The sequence below is a fragment of the Calidris pugnax genome, unplaced genomic scaffold (genome assembly GCF_001431845.1).
Source record: "Calidris pugnax isolate Ruff unplaced genomic scaffold, ASM143184v1 scaffold56, whole genome shotgun sequence".
Classification (NCBI taxonomy): Eukaryota; Metazoa; Chordata; class Aves; order Charadriiformes; family Scolopacidae; genus Calidris; species Calidris pugnax.
This window is the reverse complement of record NW_015090839.1, coordinates 3945292-3950703: the sequence shown is the minus strand read 5'-3', so window position 1 is coordinate 3950703 and position 5412 is coordinate 3945292. Positions and strand designations below refer to the sequence as shown.

Below are 5412 nucleotides of genomic sequence, written 5' to 3'. Positions count from 1 at the left end.
GTGCGCATGCGCCGCGCGGCACAGCGGCCCGCTGGGAGTTGTAGTCTGGGGTGACGTCACAGGCACCGTAACAGCGCGCGCACAGCGCAATGCGTCATGGGAGAGGTGGCTTTCCCGGCCGGGCGGAGGCGGTGAGGGAACGGCCCCAAGGGCCACGGCTCGGGCGGGATTGCTCTTCGCTGGGTAAAAAGAAACCTGGCTGGGCCCAGGGAGCGGCGGTGAATGGAGTTAAATCCAGTTGGTGGCCGGTCACGAGCGGTGTGTCCCACAGTGTGCCCCCCGGGGCTCGGTGTTGGGTTCTCTTTAACATCTTTATCAATGACCTGGATGAGGGGGTGGGTTGCCCCCCTCAGTAAGTTTGCAGATGGCACCAGGCTGGGCGGGAGTGCCCACCTGCTGGAGGGTGGGAAGGCTCCACACGGGGGTCTGCACCCGCCGGGTGGATGGGCCGAGGCCTACGGTGTGAGTCGGTCTCTTCTCCCGAGTCACAGGTGATAGCAAAGAAGGAAACGGCCTCAGGTTGTGCCAGGGGGGGTTTGGATTGGATATTAGGGAAAATTTTTACACTGAAAGGGTTAATTGAAGCATTGGAACAGGCTGCCCAGGGAAGTGGTTGAGTCACCAACCCTGGAGGTATTTAAAAGTCAGGTAGGCTAATGATTAGGGACATGGTTTTTTCCAGTGTTATGTTAATGCTTGGACTTGATTTTAAAAGTCCCTTTCAGCCTAGACAATTCTATGAGTCTATGGTTGGGGCATGAGAGAGAAGGGAAGAAGAGAGATTGAAAGTGCTCTAAAAATACATTGATTTAAAATAAAAAAAAAACAAAAACTGTATTAAATGCCAAGAGTTGTACTGTATATGTGTAATGGGGATCCATATGTTACATAGAAGTTTTTTTGAAACAAGCCAAGAGATGCACGGTTTAGAGTATAGTTGAAATGTGGAATAGGGAAAAAATAGCTTCCCAGAGAATTTTAGTGGGAACTAGGTGAGGCTTTACATGGATAAATTGTTATTTGTTTTGAAGTGGTGGTATATGGCACCATATATAAAAAAAGAAATTTAGTTATTAAATAGTAACTACTGTCGTTAGAATGGCTTAGGTTGGAAGAGACCTTAAAGGCCGTTTTGTTCCAACCCCCCTGCCATGGGCAGAGACATCTCCCACTAGACCAGGTTGCTCAAAGCCCATCCAACCTCATCTCAAACACTTCCAGGGATGGGGCCTCCACAACTTCCCTGGGCAACCTGTTCCAGTGCCTCACCACCCTCAGAGTGAAAAATTTCTTCCTGATACCTAATCTAAATCTACCCTCTTCCAGTTTGAAGCCATCACCCCGTGCCCTATCACTACATGCTCTTGTAAAAAGTTCCTCCCCAGCTTTCTTGTAGGCCCCCTTTAGGTACTGGGAAGCTGCTGTACAGTGTCCCCAGAGCTATGTTATATTAGCTTCTAGTGAATCAAAGGGAGAAGAGTGCCACTGTGCTAGGCATGGCTCATCTAGAAGAGAAACAGAAGCTGGCTAGAGAAGAAAATGGTAGACAGTATAAGAAACAAATACAGTTTTTATGTGAATTAAAAAAATCATAGTGTGTGAAGCAGGAAGACTATGAGGCAGAGTAAATGTCTGCCTTGCAGTCTTCTACTCATTTTGTCTGTCTTACTGTCTTCTAACCTGCAGGACAGCCTAGTCCTGCAGACTAAATTCATCTGCTACTATTTGTAGGGAGTAAGGACAGGCCTGTTTCAGTCCTTTTATGCCAAAACATTCATTGTCTCCAGTGGGAATCAGACTTTGGCTTTGCATTGTGTGACAGCAGCTCTGTTATCACCCCTATGAATGACAGATACTTCCCCTTCTCTCTGAGACAGCTGGCCTCTATTGAGCACTTTAGACAAAGCTAAAGATACAAGACTCTGACATATATCCTTTATCAATAATTTTCCTGAGCAAAACTCATCTGTCATCTCTCCTACCCGTTTCTGTCAGTCATTTAGCAACGGAATTGCTGTTGTCACATCTGGCAATATTGCCTCCCGATTCAGGAGCCTCCTCTCGCCATCAGAAGTTGCCATGGTCTCTGTCTCCAGCTGTTATACTAGCCTCAGCTGAAAAATTATCCTTTCTTCCTCCTGCTTTTATGTTTCTCCTTCTTTGTTTGCTGTGATACATTGTTTAACACTGTATGGTGAATATACAACCTTGTGAGCTGTTTCACGACACAGTTTACATGACAGCCACAATACAAAATTGTTGTTTAGAAGGTAAAATTTTAAGTGAACAATGTTTTTTGTCTCTTGCTCTAGGGAGACAGATGCTCCTTTGGTTTCCTCAGTCTTGTGGCTTGTTCTTAGAACTGCACACTCACTCGCAGTCTCTTTGCAGACAGTGAGCTATTGGTACTTGCTTTAATACTTAGTTTTCATCCCCTTGAACCTCTATCTTTTAAATTTCTTTTTGGTTTGATTTTGATGTCTGAGTTGGCTAATTCTGTGAGTATGTAAGGCTCTCAGCACTGGATAGAGGGGACCATATGGTATGAAGGGGCTGTACAAGCTTCTTCAAAACCATATGGCTCTGTAGACATATCAAAGTCTTTTATGCACGTGCTGCTAATCCAGTGAATAACTTCTTGTCCCTGCCTTCAATTACCTATCACACCTCGAAAATGCTTACATACATGGTTTAACTGGTCAAAAATGTTTACTGGGATTAAAAAAAATATTGTTTAGAAGTTCTGAACTTGAAAACTGTGGAAAGTTTGGAAACTTTGAAATGTTCTGCATTCTCGAAATGGACCATTTGAACTTTGGTGTAAAGCAATGTTTGTTGGCCAAGTATAGGCTGAATGTACTTACTTTTTTTGAAAGTGGAAAAATTCTTTAAACCAGAATGTGTTTAATTTCTAATCTAATACTTTTGTTGTTGTTGTTCCACACAGAATGGTGTTTTGGTCTGGTTTTGTTGGTTTTTTCCCCCTCAATTTCCTTCTTGAAGTAAGAAAACAATTTAGTTTTTGTGTTAGGCTGGCCACCACAGCAAAGAAATACATTATTCACGTAGTTGTCCTCGAACCTGACCTGGTACACCTCCCATTACTTCTGTCTTCTGCTTCTCATGATGTTTTAATTAAAGAAATGATCTTCTGTTTGGCGAGAAAGGAGTTCAGGCTCTGCAGAGGAGTTAGTCCTCGGCATGGCTGCCAGCAGGAACATCTTTAGTTTGTTGCGAATATCACAACTGGTTTTGAGAACATATTTCTGATTTATTCCAAGGAGTCTTTTGGGGTAGATTTAGGCTGTTAAATCCTCTGCACCTTTTTTTCATCTACTTCAGCACTTTACACATTTGCAAATGCAGAATTAAATGGTTCATGAAATATCTTGTAACAAATGAAGATGACAATACAAAGTAATGGAATAAGCTATTGTTAATATCAGATATCTGTATGCCTAACAGTCACTGCACATTGTGGGATAAAAATGATCAAAATAAATGACACTTCTGAACTCTTGGGATAAATTATGCCACAGGTAAGATGCTAAGCAGTGAAAAAGAAGAGATTTACCTTGATGGAAAGGTTCAGCCACATCAGCAACCCCTGCATTTCACTTTCCCTGAGGGGTTACAGGCAGCATTCAGAAGGAATAATTATAGCTGGGGGGAAAAGATCAGAAGGTCTATTAGTGCTTTTGTGAAAATCTTTAAATTCTTCAAGCCATGTCTGTATTACCTGGAATGACTGAAAGGGAGGCTGGTTTAATTTCTCTTATTTGTTCTACTTTGTTGAAAAGGAAACTTTCTCCAATAGGCAAAAAGGATCTCATGTACTTTTGCAACACCTTCCAGGCTCCAGGCTGTTTTGCAAACATTGTTCTGGAAGCATTCTGCTCCTGCCTGATAAACATCTTCTTTTAACACAGGACATGGTGGCCCATTGGCACTTCCCATCAACCTGCAAGAATGAGTGGAGTATCCTTTAGCCACCAACAGTTTAGCAAACAAAGCGAAGAGGAATTTTTTTTGCCAACAGAGATTACAGGAGAGAGGTATGGAGGTGGCGTGTGATTATCTAAACCAATAATTGGGCAACAAGGTTGAGCGAAGGCCTTGAAGGAACAAAATAGTAGTAGAAGTGGATTTTGCAGCTCACCTAAGGCCTAGCTGTCCAAGAAGCACATCGCTTTCTGTTGTCACATTCAGCCATTGGTCACTACTGACTTGAGGACATTGACTCGCCTGGGGCAATACCCTCGGGCAATGGGTGTGTTTTTTTTGAGAGGTGTCTTATCCAAATACTGGCTCTGTACAATATGATCGGTAAGAAGATCCTATTCTAAAAGTGGATGGCTTCCAGAGTCAGCTCTGAGCTTTCTGTTGCTGATAGAAAGACAGAATCTGCCAATCTTCATTTTCAGTTGGACCAAGAACATGGGTGGGTTTGGCCTAGGAGGAGACCCGTGGAGTACATTAAGCTGTCTTCGGGAATTAGCTCCAGGGATGTTGTTCGGCTTCCTGTCTTCCATGTTGATTTGCACATCTGTCAACCCTTATTGGTTGACAGGTATTTGTAGTATTTCTTCTGACAACCTTAGCTAACCAGAAAAGAACTGGAAAATATTTAATGCATATGGATCTCTAGCAGCAGAGATACCTCTAGCCAGATCTTGAACTTGTATAGATTGGCATCACTACGGTGTCTTTTTGGCTGAACTTAGAGCTGCAGAAGATGGATCTGCCTCAGTGTTTTTGTTGCTGGCCATCCACAAAGTAGCAGCACAGATCAGAAGAGTGAAAAAGGATCTGCTGTTCTTCCCACTGCACTGATAGCGATTCCTCCCCATGCCTTTTCATGTCTCCTTGTTAAGCTAATTCTTTGGGTTCACAAAATCATAGGATCACCTGCTTTCTGGGACTCAATCTCTTTTCCCATGCCTCCTTCTGTGCATGAGGAATGTCTGGTGTCAGTGAGACTTTCCAGATATCTTTCCATGGTTTTCATCTAAGGGAATCTGAAAAAGAGGTGGATTCCCAGTAGGAAGAGCCGGTACTGACCTTCTGTCCTCTAGTCAGGCGGTCTGACGGCTCTTCCCGCTCCGGTGCTTGGGACAGAGGGGCCTGAGCCTTTGCGTTTGTTTCTGCGTTTCATGAGATTCACACCTGGGACGCGAATGTCTTCAACAGGAATGAAAAGGAAACGCTTTTTGCTTTTCGTCTTTCACAGCAATTTGGGGTAATCTGAGATTTAATTTATTCACCAGTTGAAAGGGAAAGGGAAATCAAGCCAGCATCTTTCTTTTGAGCCAAGCTCTTTCTTGCGTACCCCGGCACAAGCTCACACAAAAGAGCTCTGATCACTCTAACTAGGTGCTTGTTCTAATTATGGAAAGATTTAGCGTTGGTTAC

At 43.5% G+C, this 5412-nt stretch overlaps 1 protein-coding gene across 3 annotated transcripts in view; it reads left to right on the top strand.

Moving 5' to 3' along the window:
• The window catches only part of ADCK1 (aarF domain containing kinase 1), an 82584-nt gene that overhangs the window by 381 nt on the left and 76791 nt on the right, over window positions 1-5412 (top strand). Inside the window, exon 1 of one of the 3 annotated variants that reach the window (XM_014941763.1) lies at window positions 110-131. The exons of the other annotated variants lie outside the window; for them this stretch is intronic. The gene's annotated coding sequence lies outside the window, so the exon portion shown is untranslated. Of the gene's footprint in view, window positions 1-109; window positions 132-5412 lie in introns of those variants that run through there. 3 annotated transcript variants of the gene reach the window in all.